The sequence below is a fragment of the Vulpes vulpes genome, chromosome 9, assembly GCF_048418805.1.
Source record: "Vulpes vulpes isolate BD-2025 chromosome 9, VulVul3, whole genome shotgun sequence".
Lineage (NCBI taxonomy): Eukaryota > Metazoa > Chordata > Mammalia > Carnivora > Canidae > Vulpes > Vulpes vulpes.
In genome coordinates this window covers 50,011,167-50,037,199 of record NC_132788.1, presented here as the reverse complement: position 1 = coordinate 50,037,199, position 26,033 = coordinate 50,011,167, and the positions used below count along the sequence as shown (strand labels likewise).

The 26,033-nt window shown below is 36.1% G+C and overlaps 1 long non-coding RNA gene across 2 annotated transcripts in view; it reads left to right on the top strand.

The window, feature by feature from the left end:
- The window catches only part of LOC112918695 (uncharacterized), a 79,275-nt gene that overhangs the window by 13,441 nt on the left and 39,801 nt on the right, over positions 1 to 26,033 (top strand). The window contains exons 2-3 of one of the 2 annotated variants that reach the window (XR_003234740.2): positions 18,913 to 19,068; positions 22,610 to 23,020. This is a non-coding gene — a long non-coding RNA (uncharacterized lncRNA). The remainder of the gene's footprint in view (positions 1 to 18,912; positions 19,069 to 22,609; positions 23,021 to 26,033) is intronic. The other variant, XR_011994269.1, reaches the window with a different exon arrangement.

Here is a 26,033-nt window from a genome sequence, read left to right as displayed (position 1 = left end):
CAGAAAATTTAGCAACAGGAGCTATCCAAAAGAAAGCACAAAAAAATGAATAAAACATCAATGACCTGAGAGAAAATATAAGAAAGAGGGTGATATCCAGAAGGTGATGGGTACAAAAATGTATTTGAAGAAGTAATGACTAAAAATTTCTAAATTTAATGAAAATCTTCAGTCCAGAAATGCAAAAAATTCAACAAACCCAAGTAGAAGAAACAAAGAAAGAAACGCACAAAAAGTACAGTAAAATCAAGTCTCTGAAAACCAAAATAAGGAAAAAAATCTTAAAAGCAGTCGGGGGAGAAATGGCACATTATATACATGGGAACAAGGATATGAAAACCAGACCACTTTTCATCACAGTGTTTGCAAATTAGAACATAATAGGGTGGCATCTTTAATGTACTGGAAGCAAAAACCCTATCAGAATACCGTACTCATAAAATTCTTTCAAAAAGGTGAAATGAGAAGTTTTTGCAGATAAACAAAATCTGGGAGATTTCAAGGCCACCAGCCTGCATTACAAGACATACTAGAGAACATTCTAATGGCAGGAGTAAAGTAATACCAGATACCAGAATGAAGTTTAGTACACAAAGGAATGAAAATTGCCAGAAATGGTGGCTAGTTGGATAAACGTATGATAATTTGTCTAATTTTGAGATATTCTTTAAAAGCTAATTGTTCAAAGGTAAAACAATACAAATTTGTTGTGGTGTTTACAGCTTGTGCAGAAACAAAGCGTGTGACATTGTTAGGACCAGGAGCAATAGATAGAGAGTGGAAATAGGCTCCTTCAATATAAGAGGATGGTACATTATTACTTGAAAGGAGACTGTGATATATAAAAGGTGCATGTTGCAAACTCTACAGAAGCCACTAAAACAAAAAATAAAGAATTAACAGCTATGAACCAATAGTAGAGATTAAACGTAATCATAAAAAATCAATCAGTCCTAAAGGAGGCAGGAAAAGAGGGAAAAAAACAAATAACAGATGGGATGAATGAAAAACAAATAATAAGTTGGTGGATTGAAGACCAACCATTGGGTGTGAATGTTCTAAACACATCAATAACGATGAAGATTAAGAAAATGCTCCACTGACAGTAAAATGGGAAAATTTGAGATTACAGTACAGCAACCAGCTGACGAGAGTATATATTTCTTCATGTAAAGGACAATATAGCCCCAATATAATGCATTTGGCTCATGAACATTGCTTAAAATTTTATTGGGAGGAATGTATACAAATGTTAGAGAATAAGGAATCTGAAAATTTGGAAGGAATGCAGTTGTTGTTTTGTTTTATTGTGGTTTCCAACATCATAATGTTGGGATTGGGTGATGATCATTTTTATAATTTTAGATTTTGCCTGTGGCTAAGCAGGAGAAAAAAGAAATAGTTCTTCTGTTCCATTGTTGGGATACTTTCCAGATATGTTGAATTCCCAAGGCAAGGCTCTTGACTTAGAATAGCTTCTAAAATTGAATTTTTTTTGGACTGTTGAGCATTTCTTGACCAGCTGCTTGGCAGCTAATGGGTGATAGATTCAAAGATTTTTTCGAAGGAATTTTTTTTTGTAGCGAAGTAAACAGATTTAAACATTTGGCTAAATAGTATAGTTTAGACTGAATATAAATGACGCAGAATGAATCTTAATTGGTTTTATATTCTAGGAGCTATGGAAGTGTGGTCTAGCAGTCTGAGATTAGGAACACGAGCCAAAATTACTGAAATTCTCTGGCTACAAAGATATTAGTTACTTTGGCTTCTAACACTTTCTTGTTTGCTTTTGTTAGTTTACATTTTTCCTACATATCATAAAATTTAATTTCTTAATAGTTTATCTGCCCTGAAAAAATTCAATATGGATGTCATTGCAATTCCACATTTTCTTTTCTCAAAATTTTGACTTTCTCTCCATTTTAGAGTTTTAAAATGATTCACAATTTTCAGAGGAGTAAGACTACAATTCACAATTTGTTCACAGCTTTTTAACAAGGTGTTATTAAGAAGTGTGATATTTACCTTTTAAATATTTTTTTCATTCCTTGCTATTTGCCTGCTATTAACTAGATACTGGTAGTTAAACATTGAAGAAATGTCACAATCACATTCATATCACACTCCTTACAGTAACCTCTTTAGGCCATTATAAAGTCACAGGACATCATTGTTGTGGGTAAAATGAGTTTTTAAAATGATTTTCAGTCTTTTTTTCACATGTAAATTTTACCAGTGAGTATGCTTTTAACTATATTCTTAATTTTAAAAAAATCTACCATGTTTTTATTCATGGTTGGGCTACTTAGACCAAGACCATAATGAGTTACTTATTATAAGGTTTAGGGATAAAATCAACCTCTATGAAAAACATGCTATTTAACTTTGAGTGAACAAACTACAATTTTCTGCAACAAACATTCTGACAAATATGATTTCCTACAACAGATATTTTTAGCGACAAGTTTCAAGTAGCAGTTCTTGGAATTTTCATTACAAACTATGTTACAGGAAATACTTTGGTTTTCATGGTGAGGAGACATCGACATATGGACTTGAAATATATATGTTTTTAGATTTATAATATATATAGACACACATTACTTTGTTAAGAGAAAATTAAAAAATAATTCTGCCAGTCTCAGTTTTAGCTTTAATTAAAAAATGAAAGAAATAACTTTGGTAGCTGATCATCATCTGTGAAGTAAAGTTTCTCTAAGAGTCAACTTCAGTACACCTTTCTTCAGCATTTTGATTGACCAGCTTCCCTTTCTGTGTGAATTCCTTTTATCCAGGGCAAAGTGATAACAATGTGATAATTTGACACTTATTAAGATGTTTTCACTAAAGAGATTGTTTTTAGGCACCTGATATGTAAGTTGTTAATGTCTAAATTATAGCAAACTGTTAGAAATAGTGAAATATAAAAAGTTCATAAAGCATGTACATGATTACCTTCTCTCATATTGTAAATGATATCATCAATGTAGGTCTCATTTCTTATTTTGTTCTTTAAGACACTATAAGAAATTATAAAACTAAGTTTCTTAGATGGCTCCCATGATTTGTCATCTCTCTCTTTTGGCAATTTAATCAAGGTATTTCTGATAAATTCATATTAAAGAAGAAAGTAAACAAACAAACATAAGAAAAGAAAGTAAACAGAGTTGGTTATTCTATAACTAACAGGAAGTCATCATGGAAGACAAAATACAAAATATGAATAGATTTAAGTGTATGCTAACGTAATTATTCACTAACCTTTTTCTTAACTGCTAACAACACATAATGGCTAGTGATTATTTTCTAAAAACATTTTTTAAATACTTCTTAGAAAATGGAGAATTGTGGCCTATCGGTTCTGTGATTAAATTAGAGAATATACAGTTTATAAATTTCTTTCCCCCACTATAGTGACTAGGACAACAGATTCTGGAGCTAGACAACTAGTTGTAAAATTCCATCTCTAGCACAGTTTTTCCAAACACACTAGCACTCACATGAAACCTACCTGAGTAATGTTCTTAAACATGTAAAATAAAATATGTGGGATTATAAAAGGAATCAACTATAAAGAAACAAAGATATCAAAGTATTTTTTGAAATATATTCCATTATATTACATCTGCTTTCTCAGCACATTATGTAACAACGCAATACACTTAAACATATGCATGATAACGTTAATTTAATTTAATTTATTGATGAGCAATCTGCATATAAAATGCATATATTTAAAGTACACAATTCAATTAGGTTTTTAAAAAAGAGTTTATTATTTATTTGACAAAGAGAGAGAGAGAGCACAAGCAGGCAGAGCAGGAGAGGGAGAAGCATGCTCCCCACTGAGCAGGAAGCCGGATCCCAGGTCCCCAGCATCATGACCTGAGCTGAAGGCAGATACCTAACCTACTGAGACACCTAGGTGCCTCATATTTTGAAAAATATTTACATTTGTGAAACCAGCAACTCATGAAGATATAGGATATCTCCATCATTCCAGAAACTTCTTTTGTGTTCTTTTCTAGTCTATTCATCTCACCCAGAGAAAACCATCAATGTGATTTCTGTCACTATAGCTTAGTCTTTGCTATTGAAATTCATATAATTGGAATTATATGGTATATTATCTTTGGTGTCTAGCTTCTTTTGTTCAGTCTAATAATTAATTCATGTGATTGGTATAATGATAAATAGTATTCCATTGTTTAGATATACATGATTTATATAATTATTTTTTTAATCATGAACAATTGGGCTGCTTCCAGTTTTTTGACTATTACAAATAAGGCTTCAATGAACATTTTTGTAAGAACCACTTTGGTCACATATATTTTATAGATCCTGAATAAATTTCTAGTGGCAGAGTTGCTGGGTAGGTATACATTAAACTTTAAAAGAACTGCTTAAGAGATTTCCAAAGTGGTATTACCATTTTACAATCATATCAGTAATATATGAACTACCAATTATTTCTTCCCCTTGTGAATATTTGCCATTATCATTTAAAAAAAAATTAGCCATCCTGGTGGTTGTATGGTGGTCACTCGTGGTGGTTTTAATTTACATTTCTAGCATGTCTTGTGATATTGAACATTTTTTTTCATGTGCTTATTGTCCAATTACATATCCACTTTAGTGAAATGGATGTTCAAATCTTCTGTCTGTTTCCTTATTGGATTATTACAGTCCAATTTTTTTTCTTATGACTAGTGGGTTTTTAGCTGGTATAAGAAATCTTTGCCTAATTCAAAGTCATGAAAATATTCTCTTGTATTTCCTCCTAGAAACCTGATATCTTTATCCTTTATATTTAAGCTCATTATCAGTCTCAAAGCAATTTTTGTGGGTGTTTTAAGGCTAAAGTCGAGGCTAATGCTTTTTTCATAGAGGTGTCAGATTGTTTTAGCACCACTTGCTGAAAGCAAAACAAATGAAGGTGAAAAAACAACCACCCTCTGCCTATTGTATTACCTTAGTGACATTTGTTGAAGACCAACTGACTATATATGCACAGGTCTACTTATGGACTCTGTCTTGTGCTTCTATGCTTTGTGTCTATCTTTTTGTCAGCACCAGATTGCCTATATATACTGTGGCTTTAGAGTACTCTCCAAATCAGATGGTCTAAGTACTTCAGTTTTCTTTTATTTTTCAAAATTGTGTTGGCTATTTTAAATGTTGTGGATATCAATGTAAATTTTTACATTAGCTTGGAAATTTCAACAAATATCTCCCTGGGATTTTAATTGGGGCTGTATAACCTTAACAGGAATGTGAGGAGGATTGGCACCTTATTAATATTGAGTCTTTCAGTCCATGAACATAGTATATTTTCTCCACTTATTTAGGTATTTTTAAATTTCTCTCAAAAATATTTAAAGTTTTTAGTATAGAGATCTTTCTTTTTTTTACATTTATTCTTATTTTGCTTTTATTTTATTTTATGTTTTATTATTTAAATTTAATTTCCAGTTTTTATTGCCAGCAAATAAATATCCATTTGTTCTTTGGATGATTCCATATACTGTGCCTTAGCTAAAGTTACTTATTAGATCTTGAAGGATTTATTTTTGTATATTTCTTGTGATTTTTATAGAAAGAACCATGTTCTTTATAAATACGTATAGCTTTACTTCTTCCTTTATGATTTTTATTCCTCTTTTTCTTTCATTCTTTCCTTTTTTTTTTTTTTTTTAAATTGTACTTGCTAGGGCCTTCCATAACATGGTAAATAAAAAGTGCTGATGCTGAACATCCTCACCTTGTTCCAAGTCTTAGGGTAAAAACATTCTCTATTTCACCATTGATATTGATATTAGCTACAAATATTTTGCAAATACACTTCATCAGATTGAGAACATTCCCTTCTCTTCACATTTACAAATAGATTAAGTTTTTTCTATTCTTAGTTAAAGATTTTTTTTCCCTGAGTGGGTGTTGTCTTTTCTGCCTCAATTGAGACAATCATATGAGTTTTCTCTTTTATGTTATTAAGGTGGTGAATTATGCTAATTTTCTAGTGTTGAATCAGTCTTTAATTTCCTAAGAAAACCTCTATTTGGTTATGAGGTTTTATACTTTGCTCAATTCAATTTGCTAACATTGAGTGAAGGAAGGATATTTGAGGTCCCTGTTTATAAAATAAATTGGATAGGTATTTCTTTTCTTATAAAGTTCTTGCGAAGTTTTGTTATTGGGGTTGTTCTTGAACCCATAAAATAAGAAGTTAATATGCACCTTAAACATTGAGGAAGTTTTGACAAAGCCACATGAATTGGACATTCAATTCATTTTGCTTTACTGTTTAGATTACATGTGATGAAGATCCCAATTTTCAAAGATATGTTAAATAAATTCTTCTTTATTTGTTCAATAGAACCCAAATACCTCTTTCTGTAGTCCAGAGTAAACAAGCCTTTTTTTTGTTTTTTTACAGTTAGGAAATTATGTGTTTATAAGAATAAAAATATATTTGAAATTTGTCTGAAATATGACTTAAAAATCTAAAAACATGCCTTTGCACTTTATCTAAACCTTAATCTCTAGGTTTTCAGAAAAGAAAAAATACTAGATTGATAGGAAATTAGTCAGTGAGAGGATTTATGACAGAGCAGATTCAGGGATGCTGCTACCATGGAACCCAGTGAGCATTCCATTCTAGCACCTGCCCTGTCCAAGTGGGTTGGGAGCTAGCATTTTAAGTACTCTATTTCATATAGTTACATAGTAAATATATATTTAGACCTTCTCCCATTCAAAATGGAAGTTTGGGAACCTGGAAATAAACTCAGGATGTTGGCAATAAAGGATGGATATGGCAGATAAAAGAAATACAAATATATATATATATGTATATATAAATACATATATATATGTCTGTACATATATATGTGCACACATAGTATAAATGTAGACATTACAGTAGCAAGCCAATTTGAATTTTTATTTATTTATTTGTTTGTTTATATTTATTTCTTTATTTTTGGAGGGAGGTGAGCTGTGCTGCCCATTAGTGCACCTGCGTGCCCTTCGCGGCCCCTCCCAGTTTGAATTTTTAAGTGGAGGCAATTAACTTAGTGAGATTCTGTATTACTTGATGGAAAAGGACTAGTTTTGCATTAATACACTCTGAATAAGCCGTACTGGTTTAGACAAAACAACAAAAGTTAAAATTTTCAGAAAACAGGAAAAAGGGAATGAGGGAGGTGATTGCATAACTTAATCTCTCATACTCTCACTTTATTCTTTCACTCATACAATAGGCACTATTTGAATACCTGCTGTGTTCAGTCTCTGTGCTGGTATTATTAAAACACCCACCCCCACCTTCCCTGTACACAAACACAAGCAGGACTCTCTTTATTTTAGGTTCTTGTCAAAAAAAGCACTTGAGCAAACTCACTACCTGGCTTCCTGTACGTTCAGAATAAGAGTTAATGAAAGTTTTATAAAAAATAAGGGTAGAGAGAGCAAAAAATTTTGATAGAGAAGCTTATGTTCAGAAGCTTTGATCTTTTCATCATTACACCAAATATACAAATTCTATTAACTATTCAATTTTTAATATAATTGTATTTGGCAGAGTATATATACTAAGAATACAGTTCCAGTCTTTCAGATCCCCAAGAATTCAGACTTTAAAAAATCATATGAAAATTATACATTAAACACCTGTTTGTAGCATTGTTTTGTAATGAAAACCATTAACTATTAGATAGCATTCCTGGTTTTAAAAATTACTACTAGTTAGAGATTCAAAATATAAACACCGTTTTTTAAGCGAGGGACTAGTTATCCTAGTTTGACATTACCAAGTATCTCTCTCATCTTTCCCTTCTTCTTCACTTGCCTCTTTCTCCTCTGTTCACACTTACCTGTGATACTGTTTCCATCAATCAGATTGAGAAAGATGATTGTCACTCCAAAAAGTGTTCTAGTATGTTCTATCAGAAGTCTCTGCTGCCAAAAAAAGCATTTCAAGACAATACAAATGTAAGTGCTAGATTCCCTGCCCGTCCTTTTTAGGGAGGGGTAGGAGGGGCAGAGAGAAAGAGAGGATCTTGGGCAGGCTCCACACTCAGCAAGCCCAACACAGGGCTCGGTTTCACTACCCTGTGATGGTGACCTGAGCCAAAATCAAGAATTGGAGATTTAACCCATTCAGCCATCCAGGCGCCCCCATCTTGCTTTTTTTTGGTATACACCCTCAATCGCATTTTTTTCCAGTCCCTGTTCCCAGCCTATAAATGTTCTCTGAGTGCTTTTGTTCTTCAAATTTCTTTTTCTTCAGAAAGGAAAATTGTTTTTAAAAAATTCCCAGAGGGCCCCTGGGTGGCTCAGTTGGTTAAGCATCTGCCTTCAGTTCAGTTCATAATCTCAGGGTCCTGGGATTGAGTTCCCGCATGGGGCTCCCTACTCGGCAGGGAGTCTGCTTTCTCCCTCTCTCCTTTCTCCCCCCATCCTGGCTCTCTCTCTCTCTCTCTCTCTCTCTCTCTCTCTCTCTCACACACACACACACACACACACACACACAAATAAATAAAATCTAAAAAAATTTTTTTTAAATAAGGATACCTGGGTGGCTCAGTGGTTGAGCATCTGCCTTTGGCTCAGGGTGTGATCCCGGGGTCCTGCGATCCAGACCCACATCCGGCTCCCCACGGGAGCCTGCTTCTCCCTTTGCCTCTGTCTCTGCCTCTCTCTCTGTCTCTCATGGATAAATAAATAAAATCTTTAAAAAAAAATTGTTTTAAATAAATAAGTAAATCAAAATTTCCCAGAGCTGCTTTTTGCTTGCTTTTCTTCTTTTCTCACACTTAATATCCAAAGTCTTCAAGGAGTGCCATATAGTAAGTGCTTTCACTCCCTCTACTCTTACTCATTATTTAACAAATATATGAATTTTATTCTAGCTTTTTTGTTGAAACTCTTCTCCTGAAGTACAGCAAAGTCAAATGATCTATCTGAGTTTTTTCAGTTACACAGGACAGAAATTCTATTCACCCTAGAAACTATATTCACTACAGTTACAAGTGACAGAAGCTATATGCACCTTTTAAAAAAATTCTGCCATGATAAAGGGTCCATCAGGGTTAAAATGTGGCCCCTCACAGGAAATATTCATGCTGTGGTAAGATAACCCCTGACATACTGCGATCTACAATGCCTTTATGACTTTTAAATCCCAGAGAATGAAGCTGTCTCATTCCTGACAGCTACTGTAAGAGTCTGAGGAGGAATCCCGTTGTTCAGCTCAGGTGTGTGTTTTACAAATTGAAGGTTTGGAGCAACCTTGTGTCAAGCAAATCTATTAACACTATTTTCCCATTACCCATTGTTCACTTCTTGTTTCTGTGTCACATTTTGGTAATATTCACAATATCTCAAACTTTTTGATTATTATATTTTTAAAGGTGATCTGTGACCGTTGATCTTGGAAGTTACCATTATATTTGTTTTGGGATGCCTCAAACCATGCTCATGTAAGACAGTGAATTCAATCTATAAATCTAATGTGATTTGACTGCTCCACCAACTAGTCATTCCCTCATTTCTTTTCCTCTCCTCATGCCTCTCTATTCCCTGAGACATGACGATATTGAGATTAGGCCAGTGAATAACCCTATAGTGTCCTCTAAGTGTTCACGTGAAAAGAAGAGTCACCTATTTCTCACTCTAACTCGAAAGCTAGACATGACTAAGCTTACTGAGGAAGGTATGTCAAAAGCTGAGATAGTCCAAAAGCTAGGCCTCCTGCTCCAGGAAAGTAGCTAAGCTGTCAACGCAAAGGAAAAATTCTCAAAGGGAAGTAAAGTCTTTTGTGGGCCTTCTGTCTCAGGGTCCCTACTTTCTTCCCTGGCTCTAATGACCCTAATCTATTTGCTTGAAGCCTGAATTTTGTTGACTTTATCATCACTCTCATTCACTTGAAGAAAGGCTAGAGGCAGTTGGAGTGTGAAGAATTCCTTCCCTGGGATACCTGGGTCACTCAGTCAGTTGAGTTTCCAACTCTTGGTTTTGGCTCAGTTCGTGATCTTGGGGTTGTGGGATCCAGCCCCATCTTGGGCTCTGAGTTCAGTGCAGTCTGCTTGGGTTCTCTCTCCCTCTTGCTCTGCCTTGCTCCTCCCCACACTGCCTGCTCTCTCTCTAAAAATAAAAAAAATAAAAATAAAAAGTTAAAAAAATTTCCCTTCCCTCAGCAAGAAGGCTTTGGCAAAGTGTTTTCCCCTAAGGAGTAGATGTTTGTTATGAAGAAATCTCTAGGAGTATATATCACAATGATTCCCTTCTCCCTCTGCGAGATAGGCAGAGACCTCCAGCAATTATTTACCATGAAGACCTGGATTTCTAGACATAAACCCCATAAAATTATAGGGGATCCCTAGGACTACGTCTTCCACAAGTCTCTTACTCTCAAGCTAAACTACAGGTAGTTTCCAGCAAGTCATTAAAATTACCAGCTAAGTGTTTCCATCAGATTGTGCTGGCAGCAGCTTCTGATTCAGCAGGTCTCATATATGACTCTTGGGATGTGTGTGTCTTTTTTTTTTTTTTTTTTTTTTTTAGGAGGGAGGTGCAATTTGTCTTGCAACCTGAGTTCTCAGATGGATCCCCCCCAAAATAGGTGACTTCCAGTTAATCTAGCTTTTTCTTGTTGCAAAGGTGGGAGTGAAGTGTTTCAACCTCTTCACATGTCGGAGCAGAAACTAGAATGCTGCAAGTTAGTTTTGACCTTTTTTGAGAATCAAGGCAAGAAAAAGACTTTCTAATTCCTTTGCAGTTTGTATATTCTTGTGACATGCCATTAATGGAGGCCTCTCCGTACTTATATTGTTTATATCTTCAATAGCTGGCCCAAATTTTGAAGATTCATATATTAGAGTTGCCTATATAATTTATATAATGAGTTAACTAGTTCCTGTTGACCCCTCGCACTAAGAATTTTCTTTTTTTTGAGAGAAACAAACTGCTTTCCTAGAAATGAAACTAGGGGAGAATTTATAAGGTAGTTCATAAAAAGAGAAATGAGTAACATAATGGATGGCAAACTGACCACTTTGTACATATTTTTGAAATACACATTTAGAAGACAATTCTTAAATCTATAGAGCTTGCAAAATAAATCTAATAAGTTTTCATTCAGTTGATACCATTTCTATACAATTGATGTAATCTCTATGTATTGCTTTCTGCAAATACTAACATGTATAAAAAGGAAGTACTGAAGATCCTCAAGTCGGAAAACATGTATCAGCATTACCTGGTTAGCTTGTTCCGGAAGAAATTCTCAAGCCCATCTTTCAGACTAGGATTCAATGAAATTAGAACTAGAGAATCTGCCTTTTTAATTTAAGAAGCACTCCATAAGGATATGTGACATGGGTCACCTACTCTTTTAAAACGGTGCTCTAGAGAAAGGGATTGTCTGTATTCCTTTTTTTTTTTTTTTTGATTGTCTGTATTCCTATGTATAACCTCATGTGATTTTTTTAAAGAGAGTGAATTAATAATCAAATTTGTGAAAGTAGTCTGAATTTTCAGTATTTTATGCTGTTGGCTATTTTATCATATGATTCTGAGACAAGATGCATGCAAGATGAGGAAAGTAATCATCGTGTGATGAACACAGAAGAACTTTCCTGTGTGTGGAATTGGAATACCTTTCCCCTTCTGGAGGGAGGTGGGCCATAAAGGGGCTTAACATAGTCAAAACACTGTTTTCCCTTTAAAGTTTCTGTTACAGGGACACCTGGGTGGCTCAAAGTTTGAGCAGCTGCCTTCGGCTCTGGGCAGGATCCCGGGATCCAGGATCAAGTCCTGCATTGGGCTCCTAGCAGGGAACCTGCTTCATCCTCTGCCTGTGTCTCTGCCTCTTTCTCTGTGTGTATGTGTCTCTCATGAATAAATAAATAAAATCTTAAAATAAAATAAAATTTCCCTTACATTTGTACTTAAACACAAGAATCCATTCAGCGTATTCAATATCTGTACTATATTATATATTTCCTGAGAGAAATATAAAGGTAACATAAGGGTAAGAGTAAACATAAGGGTAAATGTTACTCTTGCCTTTACCATAAATTGCTTTGCTGTGGGCTGAATGAAATAAAAAGGAATGAAAATGTAGGCATATGAGGGAATTCATTTTCATAAATTCAAGTCTCATGGAGAATTAATGTTATAAAGCTTGAGTGGAATGAGGAAAATCTGTTATAAGGGAATAGATTTCTGGGAGCCAGTGTGTTTTGGTAGGAAAGGAACATGGGGTTTAGAACCACTTGGTCACACATTTAACTCTTGGCTCTAATAATTAGGACATTAGCTGCTTACCTCCTGGTGTCTTAATATCTTCGTATTTCATTTTTTTCATTGTTAAATAGAGAGATAATAATAATAATATACCCAGCAGGGTCACTGAGGATTAGTATTTTTGTTAACAAAGAAGAAAGAAAAGAGAAAGGGAAAGGAAGGGATTTATTGTCTTCTTTATCACCAATTTCTCTGCTTCTTTAGTATGCTAATCTTTTCTGTTCCTTATTTAAAGGAAAGTGTAATTGTTAAAAAATTTAAGGACTGTCCAAAAGCATATGAGGCATAGTAGTATCTCGTGGAAAAATGCATAACTCTGCAAGATTTATGAAACAATTCTCAATACCATACAGGAACTGGGTCCTATTTTTATTCATTGAACAGTAGATAAAATGTACCATCAACCCTTGAACAGCACAAGAGTAGGATGACTGACCCTGGTGCAGGTGAAAATGCATATATGACTTTTGCCTCCTCAAAATCTTAACTACTAATAGCCCTACCAGTAACATAAACAGTTGAATGGCACTGGGAGAATTAATGATGGGAAACCTCACTAAAATGGAATGAGGAAGTTTGGCTGGGGATGCTCTCATACCCTATCACTCATTAATTGCACACCCAACATAGAGATAGACCTTGAACGCAGCTACTACTTTGTGGATTCCAGCAGGAGGAAGAAAGGCTCTCCTCCTCCTCCAGCAATAGCCCCACCAATGAGAGACAGTCACAACTCAACCAGTGATAATTCACTGTACTTCAACCTCCTACTTTACTCCAGTGAATTTTTTTTATAGCAGCCTTCCCAAATTACTCCTTTCCTCTTTGTAAGAGTGTTCCTCTCCTTTATTCTGCAGCCCTGACTAAAGTTTTGCCATAGTTTGTTTGTCCCAGATTGTAATTCTCTGCTATTCTCAAATAAATCCTTTTTTTTTTTTTTGCTGTAACATAACTGGTAGTTTTATTTTTAAGATTAACAACACGTATTTTGTATGTTATATGCATTATATACTAATTCTTAGAATAAAGTAAGCTAGGGAAAAAGGTTATGAAGGCAATCATAAGGAAGAGAAATACATTTACAGTATTGTACTATATTTACCCCCCCAAAAAAATGTGTTTAGGTGGACCCACGCAGCTCAGACCCATGTTGTTCAAGGGTCAACAACTGCGGTTAGAATGTTGGTTTTCTTTTCAGAAGAGAAATTCCAAATTGCAAAAATCTTAAGTTTTTTTTTTTGTTTGTTTTTGGGTGTTTTGTTTTTTTTTTTTTTTTTTTGGCCATCCTCCCCCTGCCCCAGTAACCAGTTATCCCCCATGGAAGTGATATGGCCCCCTGAGAATGCATGCCTTGGAGAGACTAGAGGAAGACATTTAAAACACTAAGGAGCATAATAAAGGCATCTCTTCTTCTCTCTATGGCCTTTCATTCCTACTTTTCTCAGAACAATGATTTCTCTTCCTGTCTCTGAACGTGAATCTTCTCTTTTATACTCATTGGTTGGCCCCAATCTCAGATATCCATCACTTCATAGTCCAAATTGTAAGAGACAAATTAGAGTCTCTCAGGTCCAGTTCCAAATATCTTAGAAATAAAATGTCAGAGGCCCAAGATTTGTCCAGTGCTTTTCTCTGATTCCAATTGTGGACACAAATGAGGATGTGTTCATGTTTTTCACAGCCCAAACAGGAGTGGTTAGGGGAGTGAAAGCCCTCAAAAGGAGGGATAAGTAGGTTTTGTAGGGGCAAAAAAGTTTTCTCTTCTTTTCTTCTAGGTTATTTGGCTTGTTTAATAATTAATTTGATAGAAGAGATTAACTGGAGAAAAATAAGCAAAATTTTAATAACAAGTAAGCCTCCTGTTGTGTGGGGTGACCCAATCAGATGGGGACCCACAATAAGGGCAGTGAAATTTTCTCAAGGCAGAACAAAGGAGAGAGAAATTTATTGACTACAATGTAAGGGAGCAGTAGGCAGGACAGCAGAGGAGAGACTGTGAGGAGGAGAAGGGGGTAGGAGGTGGGGAATGGGAGGGTGGGATTGGGGTCGGGGGTTGCTGTAGCTAATGGGGGGGTGGGTGAGAGGCTGGGGCAACTTGCTGAATTTTCCTTTTTTGGTACCTGTGCCTGGGTCAGCTAGGGCTTATGGATATTTTGAGGTAAGTCTCCTCATAGGCCTGCTTGTATTTATCCAGCGGGTCACTGCAGGGCCCTCCTGCTTTACTCAGGTGTCCATTGCTCAAGTTGGCTGCCTAAAAGCAGCCTCTACACTGTACACATGGAAGAGACCTAGGAAACTGAGTATCTTCCCAATGCCTGAAGCTATCGCCTTAATTACTATCCACAGTTAAAGACAAATTAAGATGTTGGGGATGCGGAGTCAGTTATGGGAAGTTAATAAAACACAGTAAACAAGGGTAAGGTTGTTCTGCAGATTGATGTAGTCTTCCCCATTGATAAGAGTTTATAGGAATTTATACTCCTCTGCCACTTTCTGGTACACAGCTAGGGAGACACCTTTACAAATGGAGATTTTCCTTATACATGTAAGTGTCTCTTTCAAAAAGGAACTTTCTCTTGGTTTTCAGAGCTTCTCTTGTGTTTGCAGTTAATTAAAAATAGTCTAAAATGTACCAGAGAGATATATTTTGGGGTGGCAAATTCTGCTCCCCTATAGTTCTTAAAGAAATGAATTATGGGGGCAGAGAGGGAATGATTTTCATTTCCAGAAAGTAGTAAAAGATTAGCATAGTACTTGAGTTCAGACTGTAGAAAGTCAGCATGTGGGAGTTTTTATTTTATCTTTTAGGATTTGGAGAACCATTTTAGTGTTTCAATCCAGTGTAGAGGCAGGAAAACTTTCCCTTCTTCCCTTTTAGATTCTTTGTCTAATAATTAAATTGACCTAAGAGAGATTAACAGGAGAAAAACAAATTTAAGTACATATGTACAGGTGGCCCCATAAAAGAAAAGGTGCAAAGAGCAGCCAGGTAACTGAAGCTTATATAACCTTCTGAGCTAAGGGAAGGGTTAGGGAGCTAGGGATCAGGGGATGCAAAGGGCTATTTGTAGGAAGGTAAGAGGAGATATTTGGAAAACAGAAGTTTGCCTTGTTATGTAGATATGTTCCTAGGTAAAAAGGAATCTCTGGTAATAATTGTCTTCCTGGTACAGGCCCCCTTTCCGAAGTAAATTTAGGCAGTTGAGGGGGAGTTAAAGAGATTTTTCTGAACATGCTGGCTTTTGATTACTATTAGCTTAAAATAATCTTTGTGCCAAAATGGCATATTTATGGGAGATTTGTTTTGAACCCCTTCACCAGACATGATGAAAGCAGGATTTTAGTAAAATAAATCTCATCATGACATAAACAATTAAGTGGAGAAAGGAAATTCTGGATAAATGTAAATGAATAAGGAAGCTATTGGACAAGCTAGGAAGAATGCAATCATTTTAATTAGGAAGGTGGCAAGTTGTAGTAGAAATAGCTCAGATTTTGGTGTCAGCTCTAACAATTTAGCTTACTCATCTGTAAAATGAATACAATAATACCTAATTTGCAAGATTATTTTTGGGAAGATTAATCATAATGTAGGAAGAATACCTGGGCTATGCATAGAACAGAGTAGGTATTCATTCTCTACATAGAATATTTCTCTTGTCCTTTCCTTCATGCTTACTCAGTCTTATTTTGTCACTATTTCTCCTTCTAAGCACCATTTTCTCTTTCTTTAGCATATGATTTTGGGCTGGACACGAGAACTCCTTACAAGCAATTTGAGAAAGGTCTATATTTATCCAAAACAAGCTAACGAGTCCTACCAAGCTGTCACTCTTCCCATATTCATTGCATAATATGTTAAAGGTGCAGGAAGAAAAGTCTCTGACTAGTCCTACTGCTTCAGAAGACCAGTCACCATGGTTTCTACCAATAATAATGAGAGAGCTTATCTCTTGGCTTCATTGTTGTCTCAAAAACACAAACAAATACACCTGGGAAGATTCAAGAAGCTACTGTTTGGATAGTTACACCAAAATCAAAGATCCAAGTCTAAATGTGCTACAGGTAAATATATCACTGTCACAATGGACAGTGGCTACCCTATTCAGGTTGTAGCTTGCATTATGGGAAAATGTGTCAATATTTTTGAGGGGTTTTTTTTTTTTTTTTGGTACTCTGCTTATTCCCCAGAGACTACATCCTGCCTCTTTACTTATGGCCCTATTAACACATTAGAAGCCTTCTGTTTTAATGTTGCAGCAGAGGATACTGATAGCCAAAACAGTGATTTGTGGGAAATTTATACCTAAGCAGCTGGCGAGTCATAAAAAAGTAGCACCAGTCCCAAGAAATAATAATATTATTATATAATGGCCTTTATAAATAATATTGACATAATATATGGCCTTTATGAAGAGGCTTGTCATCCATGCAATGAACTTTTGATTGAACAACCCTATGGAGTTGTATACTTTCATCGTAAGTAGAACATTTCATTATAACAGTTCACAAGTTTTGCTGCCTGATGGGTTCAGATTCCAATTTCCAGTGAAGTGGCTGAATAGCTGTATTTTTTTTTTATGAATCATTTTTCAGGATGCCAAATGTGGAGTAGGGCTGCTACAGACTGAATGTCTGTGTTGTCTTCCCAATTCATGTGTTAAAACCTAATGCTCAGTGTGATGAGATTTGAAGGTGCAGCTTTGGGAGATGATTAGGTCATGAGTAGAGCCCTCATGAATGGGATTAGTGTCCTTATAAAAGAGCTCAGAGAGTTCTCTAGTCCCTCCTGCAATGTGAGGACACAGTGAGAAGTTGACCATCTCTGGTCCAGGAAGCAGGCTTTCAATAGACACTGGATCTGCCAGTGCCTTGATCTTCAACTTCCCAGACTCCAAAACTGTGGTCTAATATAATGCCATTCTGAAAAATCACCCACTACCAACATATGGGCCTTTTAAGACAATGACTATCAGGAAAAATTTCAGTATGATAGTTTTAGCAGTTACCAGGACAAATAAATGACTGCGACAAGACTACTTTCTCTCTAAACTTAAAACACAATCTTTGAGACCATTTTGAGAGAAAAAAAAAATCATACTGGAGGTTCATTCTGTCAACTTTCATACCTTCTGGCTCCCAGGAGACAAACTAAAATATGGTAATGATTGCCAGTCTTTTAAGCAAATGAGTAGACTTTTAACTTCAGTGTTAGATTAAAAAAAAAAAAATGACCCCAAAGTATTTACTACTTCTGTCAAGCAGTAGAATATATTTCCTCATCTCTTGAACCTCGAAAGGCACCGTGGCTTCTTTTTATAGTCTTAGTTTTTATATATTTTTTCCTGTTGCTTAGGTCAGTGTATCTTCCCCTAAAAAATAAACAAAACTATATATTATCCTATTTATGGAAGAGAAGAGAAAGGCCTTCTTCATTTCTGTTTCTAATAATTCTTCTCATCATTAATGGGAAGTTTGTACAATTTTTCCATCATCTTTGATTAGATTGGCGTAGGTGTTTATCTGATTTTTATGTGAATATTTTTCTTGGATCTGAAATCAGAAGGATGATTATGTGCCCATCCCCTAATAAACATCATGGTGTCCATTATACTTCAATTAGCTAGCACTGTTCAACAAGTCTCTTTCTAAGAGAGAAACAAATCTATGTCGATTCAGGTATTCCAGTCATCAGATACCAGGAGAGAGTTGCAAGTTGAAGAAATTTATTAGGGTTAATGACTGTGTCAGACAATGGGAAGTGGAAACAGGAGGTGGCGATGCAAGTTGAACACCTGTGAAAAGAAGGAAGCGAGAAAGATAAGATAGAAAGTTACACTTCAGTGCTTCTCTGAGATAGTCTCAACTAATCTAGTGGGAACCCAGATAAAAAGACTTTCTTTCTGCCTGAGGCAGAAAAGCTAAACTCTAGAACCTCCTCTCTGCTCCGTTGTTGTGTGAGAGCTTCCCAGGAAGATCATAGCCTCCGCTCAGATGCTGAGATGGATCTCAAAGGTACTGCAGCTGAAGATGGTTAGTTAACTCCACTCCTTCTGGTAGGTCCCCTTTTGAATAAAGATCTGAGCTGTGCAGTTATGTGGGTGCCACAGTTCATCCCTTGCACCGGGCAGATCTACTCTATATAAGGAAACAGCTTGTCTGTGGTTTTTCTCAGCTTCCCTTCCTGAAGAAATACTTGAAAAAGAGAAGTCTGTGAGATTAGCAATAGTCCCTGCTGCTTTAGTTAGTCTGAGGGCCATAAATGGACTCAATATCTCCCTCCTCCTCGATCCTTATCTAAAACTACATCTTTTATAAGTTTTGTCATCCTATGCAGTGGTATGACCCAATCTCTCATTCTCAAGAGGCTGATATACTGGTGACTGCACCATTCTCAAGCCAATGTTTTTGGATTTGTTGATTGAAAGTCACATAGAGGCAAGGGATTACCAAAGAACCACTGAAGCTCTCCACATATTCCTCCCTTCTGTTTTCTAACAGTAGTCTTGCTGATCAGCATCAATTTGGGAGATGATTGGGGATGATGGGGATATCTCTACCAGACAGTGACTCCTTTTCTTTCCTGTTGGTTCCCAGGCCCAAGAAGATTAAAATGACCTGGGAGCAGCCATACATGATAGTTCAGCACAACACTTGATGCCACTTTTGGGGAGCATGGCCTCTAACCCTGCAAAATCCAGTGTTGGAAAATAGAATACTCAAAGTCATTCAGTTAGGTCATGGGGAGAAATGGTAAGAACAGCCACTATTACATCCATCCTTGGTTCTTACACTCATGTATTCATCTTAATGGGGACATAGTGTCTTACAGAGGTATTAATTCATGATTATACTGCAACATGGAGTAGAGCACCTAAACTTTTCCAAATATGCTCCTCAAGTTATCACTTCATCTATACTTTTAGCAAGCCATCCCTATTGTAGCAGGCTGGCATCTTCTGGCTGCTGTTGTATATAATCAAAGACTCACTCTCATACACTCCTCACAATGTTCCCTGGTTAGATGCCATATTTCGTGAGATTCTACGCCTATGTGCCATGTGTCTGACATTCTAGTTAATCTGTTGTAATACATTGTTCATATTAGAATATTATATCACATCACTATATTAGGATAGGCATCTGATCTACCTGAGACCATCTAATTTGGCAGCTTTAATCAGAGCTACTATTTGATTGAATTTACGTTCATCTTACCATGTTTCTCAGGGACCCACTTTATTTCTTTAGAGGCCAGGCTGGCAATTTAAATGAAGATATGCAAGGGATCTTTAAGGGTGACCTTAATCTCCACCAAATTCCCCTAAATATGATTACTGGGGAGGTCTTTGAGAAAACGTGACCACTGATTGACCAGCAAGTTGGACCTGGGAAACTGGAGGTTCCTTACCACCTCTCCTGTCCTTGGAATGTGTCTTCTGCTTAACTTCCTTGTCCCCAGAAGCTGCACCAAGGACACAGCTGTGAGATAGTGATGTAGTATTGAGGTTGTCTGGCAGATGCAGAGATCACTTCATCTTGCAACTGCCCAAGCCTCTTAGGTAAATTGCCTTGCTCTTTCAAACTTCCACCTACCCAACTAAATTGGTTGGCCTCTTTCTTCAGTCTCTTTCAGCCCTTCAGGTTCAGGGACTAGTTTCAAATTACACTCAGGATCTTCCTGAGGCTACAAATGAAGGTGTTATTCTAACTGGGTGAGTGGCTTCTCAGGTCATGTAGACTCCATTTGTTTTTTTATTTTTTTTTAAGATTTTTTATTTTTAAGTAATCTCTACACCCAACATGGGGCTCAGACTCACAGCCCTGAGATCAAGAGTTGTATGCCCCAGGACTCCATCTATTATTTGGCCCTCAAATGCCTCCACATAACAGAGTTGCCATACTGATACTTGAGCTCTTCGAGTATCAACCTAGACAATATGTCCAGTAATGGTTGAAATATCTGGGTTTTTTTTCCAAATGTATCCTGGAGTTTGTGAAAATTTGATGCTCCTAATACTACAAAAGTGTTATTTGCCTAAGGAATGATTAGATATCTGAACACAGGCTACTTTTAGAATGGAATAAGAGAGTAATGGATGTTGAGTAAGTAAACGAGAACATACACTTTGCTTTCTGTCCTTTATGTACATGTATAAGAATGATAATAGCAAGGCTATTTCTGTATAGTGATATTTAAATCTTTTCTATGTACATTGAAAATTTTTAAAAAATTTCTTATAATATACTCACACACAAAAAATTATTGAATCTAAGGATTTTGTAAAGAACACTGCTTTTTATATACCTAAAATTCCAAAAGAATTAAAGCCATATGATGAGAGTACCAGTCAAAAAATATCTCTTCTTCCCTTTACCAGTATACCATTCCAACCTCCAAACCCAGAAGACCCAAAAGGCAGCCTGGAATGGGAGAGAGAAGAGCTACATGTAAAGCGAAGAGAGAAAAGCTTACTATATGCCTCTTTCCAACTTAGACTTCCAATTAAAATGAGAACTGAGAAGAAGAAAGGGAGAATTTAATCTTGATAAAATATCTAGTTTGACTATTTCATTAGACTTGATGTATAGTTACCAAAGTTAATCATGAGGTTAAATGATTAGAGAGGATTAATTAAGCTAAAGTGGCCTAAGTAATCATGTATGGGCTCCACTTGAGATGTCAACCAAAGGGCATGGAAGAAATGTCAGATTTAATCAGGCACCAGAGAGAAAAGAATAGAGTTTAGTTTTTGCTATCACACTTCGGAGTCATACTCTATCAGCACAATACTTAGATTTGTGGAAGAGCAAGAATCACATATGAGTCTATATAGTAGGGCAAAAGAATAAAGAGTGCATCTCTTTCTGCATCTCTGTCTCTCATGAATAAATAAATAAAATCTTTTAAAAAATGTGGAAGTCAGTGTGAGTAGTAAAGTCGAGGTGGGTAAGCTCAGATAGGGTAAGAGTGAAGAAAGAGACAATAGGACTTGGAACAAAGCAATGAAACCTCTTGTATTCAGAGATCAAAGAAAAGAGTGGAAGCTGACCTAAGGTATTCAGGAAGGTAGTGAAAGTCTGACCAAAGAAGTCAAGATAAGACAGGAAAATATTGGCCAGCATGTCAAATGTTTCTAAGAAGTTAAGAAGGGATTTGTAGATGGTTTACTGAATGGCAACCTGAAGATCATTGGCGAAGCTAACAAGAAGTGTAGAAATAAAATGGTGGTGGGATCAGGATTTATACCAGAGCAGGTGGAAGAACAAGCAAGATGTGGGAAAAGGAAGACCATATAATAAAGTGTGCAGCCAACTCAAAAAGCTCACCTGTGAAGAGGGGTGGAGAGATACGGAAATAAATGCAAAGGTAGATGGGCCCATGACAATTACTTAAGAAAGGAAAATCTTACAGCATATTTGAATGGTGATGGAAGGGACCCAGAGGGAGAGTTTAAAGAACCAAGACAAAAAGGTGTAGCTGTAGTGCATTTGGAGAGTGCTTGTGTTTTTGGAATCAAGGATGCCTGTGGAGAGAATTCCTTTTGATGGAAGGAACACAAAGACAAATATCATGATTAATTGAACAAAAGTAACCCGTTTCCAGGATCCAGCATATAGATGAATAATTTGTTCTAAAAATAGTTTAGAGTTATATTCCTTAAGCAACAGGTTGGATGGGGACTCATTTGTTGTAAAGATACCAATAACAGTCACGTAAAAAAGCTGAGGTGGATGTGCTCATGAACTAGAAATCAAGAAATCTAAAATCTGTTATTACGTTGTGACTTCAATGTTCCATGTCTTACTTCTTTATTGAAACAGCAGGTGTTCTTTAGTTCTTTCTGAGCATCTGCTAAAAGCCCAGTCTCAGGTTATAGCTAGATATTTATTTTGATTTACTTACAACTAACAGCAACCACAAAGCAGAGTTATTAATCTCTTCATTTTATAGATGAAAAAATGAGATACAGAGACAATAAGTTACCTAAGGTCCTAAGGCTAAAAAGAAGGCCAACAGGGACTAAAATTTTATGTTTGCTGATTCTAATTCCCCTCTACATTACAGGAATGTTGGAAAACATAAATATATCATAATCAGTAAAGCGCCTTGTACTCTTTTCAGAGTAAAGTTCCATTATATATTTAGGGTAGTTTTTAAAAATATGCTAATAGCAGAGCCATCATGTATGTCTTGAAAATTTATGTAATTAGTTGGGAGTAAAATAAAAAATCACCTGCAAATATTCAGTATTTTTCACAGAATTTACATTGATTTTTCTTTATTTTCCAGAGCCATCCCTCACCCTAGTCACAGCCATCTGGTTTCCTTCTACAGCCTGCTATCTCACTAAAGCTAAAGGAACAAGCTGATCTGCTGGGAGCAAATCAATTTCTCATTATCCGTAATGTGTGAAGATGAAACTACTGACAGTGATCACAGTCTTTGTCTATGGATAGGGTTGAAAACTCGTGTTTACATAACAGAAAATGTTTTCATATAGAAGAGATGGAATAGGCATACATGGCTGTGGGATGCTGTGTCTTAATGTGGAAGCTAATTCCTCTCAACAAATAAACTTAGTATTTCTCTACATACAGGGCTAGCATGCCTCTTTGTGAGAATATGGAGGAATTTGAAAGAGGAATGCATTTATCAAATTCTTCAGAGTGCTTGAAAGTATCTGTCTGACTGATTTTAGAGGTAAGATGATCAAAGCAAGAAGGTCTAGGCATGCAAAGATAAAGAGCCCCACTCATCATTAATTCCTTCCTTCCTTCCTTCCTTCCTTCCTTCCTTCCTTCCTTCCTTCCTTCAATCAGTACTCACTATACCAGGCACTGTTGAAGATACTGTTGCCAGATCAGTGAAAAAATGAGATGTTTCCTATGCTCATAAAATATACATTCTAGTGGAGAAAGATATAATAAAAACAAATAAAAAATGAAAAGACTCCGGTGGTAAGTCCCATGTGAAGAGTTAACATGGGTACTGTGTTGAATATGACTGGTGACTACACTATTTTGGTGGTTAAGAAAGGCTTCTCTGAAGAGGTAACATTTAGGAAAAAATCCACTTACAAGAACACCCCAGATGTGCACAAATTAGGTAGAAGAGTGTTCCAGGTAGAGGAAAGAACCAATGCAAAATCCTGAACAAATTTCGGGACTTGGAATGATAGAGAAGACCAGTGAAGGTGCCCATAACTTGCAGATACTAGGTAGATGTGGTGTGATGAAGTTAGGATGGTTGGCAGGGACCAGATCTCATGGGGCTCTAAAGGCCAAAGTAAATTGTCTTTTTATTCTTATGTGTATAACAAGCTTAGTGGACAGTTCTGAGTAGAAGAAAGCAATCCAATTTAGTCTGAGAGATATATGGAGAATGGGTAACTAGGAAGTAGGAATATAAGCAAAGAAGAACCTATAGAAGTCTTGCACACTCACCTGTCATATAGTGGAGCTATATGTATATTTTTACATAATTTTTTAAGATTATGCTGCCAAAGAAAAAATCATAGTAAAAAATAATGATTTTGGTTATATCAACATCATAAGCATAATTGCAAAATATTTGTCAATCCACCCAAATACATCCTGGTGTGCAGTACCATAGTTGTTCCCCTGCATCAAGTACATGAATATTTGCTAAGTTGGTCTATGGCATTCATACTTTTATTATTATTATTACTCTTAAAGTCTTCAATTCACTGTATTTCTTAGATTCATTATAAATGTCCATTTGTTCCTTTGCCTGAGGCTGTTAATATTTTTAGTGATATAATTTTAAGAATGTCAGCTTTATTTCTATTCATCTCTGGCGGTACACACTGGATAGCCTCAGGAAATTGCACCCAGCTGTAAAAAGGTGTAGGTTATTACATTTTTGTAATTCTCAGTGAGACTCTTCTATTTTAAAAGAATGCCTACCAGAAATGTCTTTGTTTAAGACACATGGACACCTGGAGACCTAAAAAAATAACAAATCTGGAAACTAGTCAGAAAAAAAATTTTTTGGATATTGTCTAAGTTCCATAATAATTATAAGAAATGAAAGATATTTTAAGGCTTTTCTTTTATGTTTATCCTTGACAATCTACCCAATCATTATTGTCAACCATAATAACAAGCTAATATTTACTGAATGTTTATTACCACATACTATTTTAATATACCAGATACTGGTTTACAATCATTTTATTTAATTTTTCCAAGGATGCTCTTCTAACCTCTACTCTAATCCCTAGGTGCGAATCATGTGCTGGATACTTTAGGATATTGAATTAACATATGAAGCTGTTAATATATGGGTCTTCATCAGCTCATATTCTGTGAAACAGATAATTACATTGCAGTATGCAAGTATTCTAATGGCTCTCTAGAGCAAGGATCTGGGTTTGGATTTAGCATGTTCCATTGCTGGTTCATGAATGTTTGGAAAAACAGAACGAATTTGACAGAAGTTAATATGAATAAGAGTTTTTGGATTTGGACCTAGAGAAGTCACAAACATCTGTGCCTGGATCTTTTGGAAAGAAGGCAGCAATAGAATGAGATGGCTTAGTGTTCGCCATCCAGCTTCATGAGTTACATGTGAGCCCTATGGAGAGACATGTTGTAGGCAGAAGGAAAAACCTCTGCATTATCAATGTAATAATGCAGGGATGTAATGAGGCACAGGAACCAAGCAGAAAGACTTTTGAGGTCAAATGATAAAGATAACTGAATACACAAAGGCAATTGGTAGTCACCGTGCTAAAGATTGCTGCTGAGAACTGGAGGAGATATGTCTTCAAAGACTGCACATGAGCCAGCAGAATAATCCTTGTTATACCTTTTCCAGATTTTTCACTAGAAAATTGGGGAAGGGAAGGAACACAGTGAGTCAGCCATTGGCTTTATGAGGAAGTCAGTGTTTATGATTAGAAATGGTCAGAAACTTTCCTCCCTTTGGAAAGACAAAAGGACCCAAAAAGAGAAGGGATGCTTATCCTCGTTATAGCAATTCCCCTCCTCCTCCTAAGCCAAGTGACCACAGGAATATTCCAGTTAGTCATTGGTAGATCTGAGAGGTTTATGTGAAAATCTGCAGGGGCGGTGCTTGGGTAGCTCAGTGGGTTCAGCATCTGACTGTTGATTTCTGCTCAGGTCATGATCTCAGGGGCCAGGGATTGAGCCCCACATTGGGCTCTGCATTCAGTGAGGAGTCTGCTCCTCCCTCTCACTCATGTTCTCTGTCTCTCTCTCTCTCTCTCTCTCTCTCTATTTCTGTATCTCTCTAGCTCTAAAATAAATATATAAATACATAAAAGCTTAAAAAAAGAAAATCTGCAGGTTAACTCTGGAACAGAGGTGCTTATCAGAATGACAACTAGTCTAGGCAGGTGATAGAAATGAAAGAAGAAAATTTGATGAAATTTAATTGGAGAATGTGACATCTAGAAGCTGTCTTTAGCACAAAAAGGTGTACAGGTGATAAAAGTAGGGAACATTTCCAGCAGTGAGAACAACTGAACCTCATGTAGTTCAGAACAGAAAAGAGCAAACTAGAAGTTGGAAAGTGTTTACAACACACTTTACATGCTATGCCCCAAATTTTGAATTTTATCATATTGAATAGTGTCATTATAGATTTACTTCTTTGTGATTACTCAGGCAGATGTTTTGAGAGTAGTTTATAGTAGGAACTATTAATTATCTATTAATTAGCAGTGCAA